We start from the raw sequence: 10,294 nt of genomic DNA, 5'->3' as shown, positions 1-10,294 counted from the left end.
TCATACATGCATACATACCTAGACTACCCTTCTTTTATAGACATTGATTATGTTAATCTAAGACATGAGACGGCAATCGTCACCTCAATATTACATTTGAAACATAGAACACAGTTGGGAGTTATCATCTAACTATAATATTGCTACAGATTTGTTGTTTGATTTTGTGCCAAATGTTAGATAGATAGATAGATAGATAGATAGATAGATACTTTATTGATCCCCAGGAGAAATTCAAGGAATGTTTGGGGTACCTGTGTATATGGGGTGCCTGTGTTTCCCATACATTGACTTATTTGTGGCGGCCCACCACAATATCATCATTGACCACCACACAATGATTTTCCAGGTTGTACTAAATTGCAGAGCCGGACAGTAACGGAGTACATTTACTTGAGTACAGTACTTGAGTACAATTTTGAGGGATCTGTACTTTACTCGAGTATCATTTTTGGGGAGTACTCATGACTTTACTCAAGTACATTTGAGTGGCAAATATTGTACTCTTTACTCCACTACATTTCTATCCATAACCGTGAGTACCCGTTACTACTTCTAAAAAAAAAGGTAAAAAGAAAAATCTCAGGCACCCTCAATTTGTTGTTTCCCTCTCAAACGTGATTGGATTGTGCAGGCACCACTGATTGCGACAGCCTATCAGCAATCACCTTTAGCTTTCCGCCAAAGTCAACTCCATGGTCAGATTTACATAAGAGACGAAACCATGGACGAAACAATTGATGAAGACGCAGCAGGTCCATCCCGGGAATGTGCCAACCCGTGGCCCCACCTCGCCAGACTATTTCAATTTTCTGAACAAGTTAATGATAGTTTTCGCTTCAAGTGTTTGAATTACAAAATAGTATTTTGTATTTGAAATATGTATTTTAAATACATGTATTAGAAATACTGCCCATCCCTGGCAACATGAAAATGGAAAATGACTTGATTTTACTTCCAATTCATTTTACATTCTCCAAGGTATTAACATTAACATTTTTCATTACTCCACGTAGGACGATTCTGTACATAAATTTAAGCACTGTGATAGTAGTAATGCAATATTTAGAAAATGTAGGCTACTCTTGTACTCTTGATACTCAAGTACTTTTAAAAACAAGTACTTCAGTACTTTTACTTAAGTAGACATCTGACTGTTGTACTTTTACTTGTACTTGAGTAAATTTTGGCAAGAGGTATCTGTACTTTTACTCAAGTAATGAAGCTGTGTACTCTGTCCACCTCTGCTTAATTGTGCTTAAATCTGGTTAGCATCATAACCATGCTGTGCTAATTTGTTGAAAATTGTTGTATTGAAGTTAATTCTGCAAACCAACCACCACAAATGGATTTCAATTCTGTGGGAAACACTGAGACAACAAGACAATGATAGGGAGGCACACTCAAAGATAAGAAAATATAGATAGATAGATACTAATATAACGGAATATAATGAATACTATATAACTCTAGCCTTCACATACACAGGCAATGTGAATTTCCCTCAGCCACAGTATGTCATGTGCGCAGGTTCTGTCTAATAACTCGTTGAAGCCTTCACTCTACAAAGACATTTAGAAACGAAACATGGCAATTTGAAAAATAAGCCATGGGAGTTTTTTGAGTGACAATTGAGACTGCTTTCTAACACCAAGAAATGTCTGATGGCGCCAGATAAATAAAATGGCACCTGTAAATAAGGCAGGAGTAGAAGCGTCTTACATGGTCAGTTACAGAGTGGCAGGCAAGCCTCATACTATTGTGGAGGAACTGATTGTCCCTGCTGCTATGGACATGGCTGAGAAAATGTTGGGGGAAAAGGCTAAACATACTTTCCAGAAAATGCCTTCATCAGAACATACCGTGTCCCGACGGACCAGTGATATGTCAGCAGACGTTTTGAGACAGTTACTATGTCGCATACATGGCAGTGAATTCTATGCATTACAGCTAGATGAGTCAACAGATGTAGCGGGCCTGGCACATCCCTCTCATTGATGAAACTGGTGACGTGGGTGGAGAGGTGGTAGGCCTATTCTGTGTGGTTTACTACAATTTAGTTTAACTATTGTTAATGTGTTCTCTTTTTAATTATTATTTTACAGCTAGGCTAACGGAAGCAATCGCGGTGGCTGACATTTCAGAGGGACGTTACAATAGCCGTTGGCATAAAGCGTCAGTGTATGAAGCAAAGATTCTAGAGTGGAGCAAGATAGATCAGTTACGTCATAGGCATGAAGTACGCTCTGAGCCCGACAGGGCGCCATTTTGGTAAGCTCAGCGCAACATTTCATATACAGTTCTAATTCTATGAGCCCACCTGAACAGCTGTTTTTAATGTTGCCAGCTGTTGTTTTTTTACTCGGTAATGAACTGCAAGAACTGACAGTGTGAAAGGCCTGATTTATCTTTTTCCAAGTTTACACTGAATAAGGAAAGGTAAATAGGCCTATTATTTAGACAGAGAGGCCCTAATATCAAATTATAGGCCCGGGTCTTGTATTTACTTATAGGCTGCGTAAGCACATACCTTCACTTTTGCGTAGCCAAATTTACTTTTTATTAAATTCGTCGCGGCAACAATTGTGCAAATTTGTAGGACTGCTTCAGCCTCTCGCAAGCTCAAAAGCTGTGTTGGAGACCCGTGGTGTGGACAACAACATTTCATTGGCAACAGTAGCCTATTAAACCAACCAACAATATAACAATATTAAAAAGAGCTCTTATTTCATTGAGTTAACAATTGAAACAATGTCTTCTCAGAGAATGTCTAATAAGGGGAGAACTGCCACTCTTGGAAAACTTCCGGTTTCTGAACTGGTTGCAGTTCCTTCTGTGGTTCCACATGAGGACGCTCGTCCACGAGTGCAGAGTGCATGGAGGTCTATGGAGCTGTACCCCTCAAAATCCACTTTTCTCGGGATATAATTTTTTTTCAAGTAATTTGAGTATTGTATTCAAAAGGGGAGGCAAAGAAAATACACTTGGTTGAGTATTATATTTTTTAAAGTCACTTAATTGTTCTTAAAAGCCTTTCAAATGTGTCAATGACGTCATTCATTAGCACAATGCTAGCGTGTTATGTGCAACAACAACCCAACCTGTAAGAAATCAAAAAGACATAAGTACTCGTTCATTCAACTTTTGACCTATAACCCATGTTGAAGTTATACAAACTACAATCAAATCTGAGATTTGTCAACGACAATCAGGTGAAAGAGACAATTTTAGCCGTCTAGCTCCATTGACTCCCATTCATTCTGCACTCATGGCGATCACCCCCAGTGGAACTCTGGTGGAACGGCATCCAAAATTCGGTACAATGGGACTTAATACGGAGTGGCCAGGCTCTCCGTAGACGGGCTCTGGTCTTCTAGTGTTCGTGGACTGATAGCCCTACTGGTAGCAGTGGTGCCACCTCCTGAATTTCGGAAATAGCGTTTACGCACCTCTAAATTGCGTTCATCCATCTCTAAATTGCGTTTATCCGCTTCTGTTTATCCACCTTTAAATAGCATACCATTATTAAACAATTTTAAATTAAGCTTATGCCATTTTACAATTGTCTACTGTTGAACCTGGCCTGTGCAATACAGTTTATCCCTACCGCACTGCATTATGGTGTCAGTGACCAATCGTCTTGGCAGTCAGCCAAAGACAGAGGCATCAAAGATTAGTCACACAAGTAAACAATTTAGATAAAGAATTTTTTTTTTTTTTTAAATAGATATACATCAATTTCTGAAGCATCAACAACATCCCTCCTACTGACTATGCCAGAAAACGGCCTCGACTACAAGCCCAACGTGAGTGAGCCCCAGAAACAATATAATTGAGGTTAATTTGGTGCGCAGTAGATTCATGTCACTGAGGTACAGTGTTGAAAATATTAGGTTACTTCAGACAAGACTTTGGAAGTCACCTCTACCTTTTCCCCATTAGCTAGAATGAATAAAGTTCAGGATATAAAGTCAGGTTGATAAGATAACTGGGGCCACATTCACAAAGAATTTTAAGGCTAAAAGTAGCTCCTAACTGGCGAATTTAGGAGCAACTCCTAAAAATAATGGGCGTGTCACTCCTAACTTTAGGACTCCTAATTTTTTTCACTAAAAGTAATTCACGAAGCATTTTAGACCTGAAAGTAGCACCTAAGTCTGGGACAGCTTAAAAGAAGTCGAGAGGACTCTTAACTCACTAAAACCGCTTTTTGTGGCATTTCACGTCGCAATGTTTTGAAATGCGAATGCGGCTACAGGAGCTTCCAATAGCGAGGGAACAATTTTGCATTGTAGGCATAAAAGGGGTGCAATAACGCCACCAACAACAGCCAAAACTACTCATTGTCAACATGTAAATTAAATGTAACGTTTCATTGTGAATCAAATTAAAATGTTCTCTTCTTTGCAAACGTAGGCATATGGTGACAAAATTCATTTAATAATGTTGCAAAGATACTGCTTCAATCTGTATGTTTCATTAGGCTACTAGGCTATTTGTTTTGCCTTACTCTTTATTCATTTAGGCTAGGCCTTTTTATTCAGTTATTATATATCCTTCGCACTATTTGTGTAGCGCATGCATTCTCAGACCTGTCACCGGTCACTCATCATTGTAAGGGAGGTGTTTGGAATCATTCCCGCGTTACAATCAGCCAATCAAGGTGGTCACTTCAGTCAAGCTCGTGCATGAGTAATCGTCATCCATAGCAACGAAGACTCACTCTTAGTTTAGGAGTTGTCATTTTTCCTTACTAAGAGTAGGTCTGAAAGGCTTTGTGAATAACTTTTAAGAGACAACTCCGAGCTAAAATCTTTTAGTGTGATTTAGGAGTAGTCCTAGTGGTAAGATAAAAGGCTTTGTGAATACGGCCCTGGTTGTTATCTCTTGCACTCTTTGGCATCTAAGCCACTCAAAGCTAGTGACAATCTTGTCAGCTAGTTAATGTTAGTGTTATGTCTGCACACAAGCGTTTGTGTAAGGCATTATGTTAGCGTTCAGTTATGCATTGAATTGTGATGGAGTGAGTTGCTCTATTGTGCTGAGAGCATTGTGTTATGCCTGACTGATTATTGTTTGATTACTTGGGGCTATCAGCGGGTAGTTCGAAGATTGATAAGTAAATGATACATGAGTTAACAATGTCACCGGTGTCTGTGTGATTCTTATCAAACATAACATTTGGCGACGAAGATGGCTGATATCGCTCTCCCACCACCTATCCCTTTCCTAGCACTACCTGGTGAGCCTCCGATCCCCTGGACTCGCTGCTTAAACGCCTTTGAAACCTTTCTGCTGGCAGTGGGGCTCACCGATGTGAGTGCAGCCCGCAAAAAGGCGCTGCTGCTGCATTGCCTGGGAGCCAAGGGTCAGCGTGTGCCTGGGACGCTTGAATCGGGCGCCGTAACCACTTATGACACAGCTGTGGAACTACTGGCCGGACACTTCGCTGCCCTACAGAGTGCTCTCCTGCGTCGGTTTTTATTCCACCACCGACATCAACTGCCTGGTGAGTCTGTGCAACAGCATGTGGCTAACTTACAAGCACATGCAAGTTCGGTGCGCTGCAGGACGAGATGATCCACGACCAGTTAATCGAACACACCAACAATGCAAAAGTACGGGAGACTCTTTTACTCGAACATGATGATCTATATCTGTCCAGAGGAGTTACGATTGCATTACAGCTAGAGAGTGCAGCTCAGTATGCATCAGCGCTAACTAAACAGCAAGTAGTAACAGCCAGCCCAGCTCCTTCTCTTTCCCCTGCTCTGACATTGCCGCCCAGCCAGAGCGACATGCTTGAAGCCGACTCTTCAGCAGTCATGCTACTGCGGCGCCAACGTCATCGACCACGCCCACACGTGTCACAGCCCTGTGATAATTGTGGATCTCTGTCTCACGTCTCAAGAGCAGACCTGCCCAGCCCGTGGCCAGACGAGCCCAGCCCGTGGCCAGACGAGCCCAGCCCGTGGCCAGACGAGCCGCAACTGTGGTAAGCGGAATCACTTTGCATTAGTCTGCTCTGCTCTGCTCTGGCTACGTCAGGGGGCCAAGCAGCCACATCAGCACCCACCATCATTCACAATGTGAGCTCTGGCTCGGCTTCATTTAAGTCATGCACAGTCCGCCTAAATGAAGTGTGCATTCCACTGCTTTCCGGTTGTCGGCGGATGGTATTAAGTATAAGTAAGTATAAGTATACTCTTTTGATCCCGTGAGGGAAATTTGGTCTCTGCATTTATCCCAATCCGTGAATTAGTGAAACACACTCAGCACACAGTGAACACACAGTGAGGTGAAGCACACACTAATCCCGGCGCAGTGAGCTGCCTGCAACAACAGCGGCGCTTGGGGAGCAGTGAGGGGTTAGGTGCCTTGCTCAAGGGCACTTCAGCCGTGCCTACTGGTCGGGGTTTGAACCGGCAACCCTCCAGGCCACGGCTGCCCCTAAAATGTACACCTCTTTAGTCAAATGTGGGCGACATCCTGGCCATTCCCGAGCCCACCTCAGCTGCACAAGTCGCCTCTTTTCTGGGCATGACCGCCTACTATTTGAAGTTCCTCCCTCACTACTCTACTACCACCGCCCCACTGCGCCAACTGCTGCGTAAGGGTGAGCCGTGGGTGTGGTCACGAGCGTGCTCTGATGCTGTGCGTTCCCTCAAGGTGCAACTTACCTCAGCCCCGGTGCTGGCTCACTTCGACATCTCTAGCCCCACCCTGGTTACCTGCGATGCGTCGGCCACAGCCTAGGGAGCGGTGCCGTCACAGACTCAGCAGGGCGTGGAGAAGCCCATCGCCTTTGCCTCCCGGGCCCTCAATCCGACAGAGCAGCGTAACTCAGTGGGCGAGCGGGCAGCATTAGCCAGCATCTGGGCATGCGAAAGGTGGCACCTGTACCTTTATGGCCGTTCCTTCACCCTCAGAACAGATCACCTGAACTGCACTGCTCTCCACATCTGGGACAGATCACCAGGCCCTAACTGCACTGCTCTCCACATCTGGGACAGATCACCAGGCCCTGACTGCACTGCTCTCCACATCTGCCCTGACTGCACTGCTCTCCACATCTGGGACAGATCACCAGGCCCTGACTGCACTGCTCTCCACATCTGGGACAGGCCACAGGCCGCTGAGGCTGCATCGCTGGTCTGACCGCCTCCGGCAATAGAACTTTTGACATGAAGTTCACCCCGGGCAGAGATAATGTTGTAGCTGACCTACTGTCCCGCTCTGTTCCACCCCACCCGGCCATACACACACACACACTGACACTGACTGTGTGGAACACGACATTGTCCAGATGCTAAACACACCCCTCCAGACCACTGTACCTTACCCTGCTGGAATGGCTCAGATTGGGTCAGGGTCCGCAGACCCCACAGAGGCAACATACTGGGCTCATTTTGGTCCTCCCCTCTCCAAATCACCCACCAGTTGGGTGCAGCCACATTCTCACTCAACGATGGCACTCGGTGGCACTCAAGCCGCCTCCACAAGGTTCTGTCTCCGGCACATACAATGGTGGTGACACCCCAAACCACGCCTCCAGCTTGGCAGGACGTCCCGGTGCCTCAGACAAAGTCCTTTTAGGCAAGTCCCTCCAGTCGGCGGCCATATGACAACGCTTTTTGGGCACTCATCGGCCATCCTATTCGGCAGAAATGCGTGTGCACAAGGCCTCACGACACCAATCTTGCTCCAGCGGCGAGTTCACAACACATGATTGGCAAGATGTCTTCACAACACACCATATGATTGGCTCAGTGTATTCACATCACACCACATGATTGGCTCAATGTATTTACATGTCAACGTTTTGCCGAGGAAGGGGTGGGATATGTGTAGACAAACTAACCCCATGCATTTCTATGGAGGATTTGAGTGCTGTGTCTCCTCATTAGAATGTCTCTGCCTCAGATAGCTCCCACACAGGTCCCAGACATGCCTCTTGATCCGCTGTCCGAGACGGGTACCTATTCAGCACACACTGCCCAGCCCCAGCCTCATGGCACTCTTCTCATGGGAAAACACTGAAGAAATTACAATGCTACAATGTAAAGTAGTGGGTGTACAGCTTGTTTAACAGTGTACATGTGTTGTCCCCTCAAAAAAACTCAACACACAGCCATTAATGTCTAAACTGCTGGCAACAAAAGTGAGTACACCCCTAAATGAAAATTGTGCCCAAAGTGTCAATATTTTGTATGGCCACCATTACAGTATTTTCCAGCACTGCCTTAACCCCTTTTGGGCATGGAGTTCAGTTAAACGGTCTTGGGCATGGAGTTCAGTTAAACAGTCTTGGGCATGGAGTTCAGAGCTTCACAGGCTGCCACTGGAATCCCCTTACACTCCTTTATGACAACATCATGGAGCTGGTGGATGTTAGAGACCTTGCGCTCCTCCACCTTCCATTTGAGGATGCCCCACAGATGCTCAAAAGACATGCTTGGCCAGCCCATCACCTTTACCCTCAGCTTCTTTAGCGAGGCAGTGGTCGTGGAGTTGTGCGACCTAGGAGGTGTGCGACCTGTTCACACTCGTTCTCGCCCTGGGCACTTATAGAGCAACTCACTGCATCACAAGTGACTTCAATCCAAATTTCATGTCTGAAATCCTGTCGGAGGGGGGGGAAATGATATGTCTGCACACAAGCGTTGGTGTAAGGCATTATGTTAGCGTTCAGTTATGCATTGAATTGTGATGCAGTGAGTTGCTCTATTGTGCTGAGAGCATTGTGTTATGTCTGACTGATTAATATTTGATTACTTAGGGCTGTCAGCGGGTAGTTCGAAGATTGACAAGTAAACAATACATGAGTTAACGTTATCACCGGTGTCTGTGTGATCCTTATCAAATATAACAGTTAGGCTATAAAAATATTAACAATCCTGATTAGCCCACCAATAAAATACAATCTTGGGTACAAAGTCATCACCCTTAGGCGAGGATCAACCAGCGGCAGTGGCAAACATAACGCAGCGCTCAGACCATAATAAGTTTTATCTCGTTCCTAAGCAACACATTTTGTCAATTGAATATGCTCGCGTTGCGCTTTGAGCTTGTTCAACGCTAGTGTTACGCCAGCGTTGCCACCGTTCCGCTGCCGAACCGTAGAGAACAACAGGAAACCTGCCGCTTGCCGCTGGCTAATGTGATCCCCGCCTTAGTTTTAAGATGTTACATAGCTTCTCATCTCATCTCTCTCATCTCATAAAGTGAGACTTAGGTCAATTAATATAAAGGTGTAGGCTAGCATTCAGACTGGACTCCTACACACTTAATGTATGCATAAATTGTTATATTTCACTATAGGTAGTTTGTCTAAGATTTCATATTTCTTACTTTATATGGTTTTTAGGCCATTCTGATATAGTCTACTGACTACATCCTGACATTTCAGTTCTCTCTTTATTGTGACTTAATAAACTTCATAGACTTCAACCATATTTATTCGTTCTGGAGTCAATGAACTTCAATTAATGTAGGAAATGAATAGTGATTTTGTGGCCTATGAGAGAACACCCAGTGGTAGGCCTGATACCATCAAATGGTAGCCTATAGCGATGTGGTCAGGATACACACTGGTATACCATGGTCTGCTTTACTGGTGACCGCCTCGTGGTCTGCCTGATCACAGAATTTATAGCTTACCCACCTCTTTTTTTACCACTACACCTCTGGCTACAGTGCAATCAAGAGTTGGAAGTAGGGCAAATTAATTTACAAACCAGAACGGGCCATATAGCTCTCTAAGCCTATAGCTTGTAGGCCAGTTGATAGTTTAAATGTCCACTTGATAGTTTAAATCGCCAACAACATTGTTTTTTTGCAGAAACCTATACCTAGGTTAGTTCTTAAAAGTTATTTCTCCACTTCTGGGTCATTTATCAAACAGATGCTTTCTCTTCGACCTCCACAAATTAAGCTACATGTAGACAGCATATCATGACAGAAACTATTTACACATAGCCAGAGCCTTGTGAGTTACCTACACATATTTAGACATATAATACTGAGAATAATAATAAAAATACAGAAAAAGTAATATTAATAATACATTTAATAATAATAAAATATACATACACATACATGTACATACAAAACAATGCTGATGTGATATAAAAACATACATATGAAGATTATATTTGGACTAACATGCCAGAATTCGGGAGGTTAGTTAGAGATAAGATGAGTGTACCCCATTCACTGACTGTAGAGGGTCAAGCTTTATTTATTACTGCCAAGGACCTCTCTATACTGGCAATGCTTCTGTAGTGGCCTAGCC

This window comes from Alosa sapidissima, chromosome 19 (assembly GCF_018492685.1).
Source record: "Alosa sapidissima isolate fAloSap1 chromosome 19, fAloSap1.pri, whole genome shotgun sequence".
NCBI classification, from domain to species: Eukaryota; Metazoa; Chordata; class Actinopteri; order Clupeiformes; family Clupeidae; genus Alosa; species Alosa sapidissima.
The sequence above is the reverse complement of the archived record's forward strand: the minus strand, read 5'-3'. Positions refer to the sequence as shown.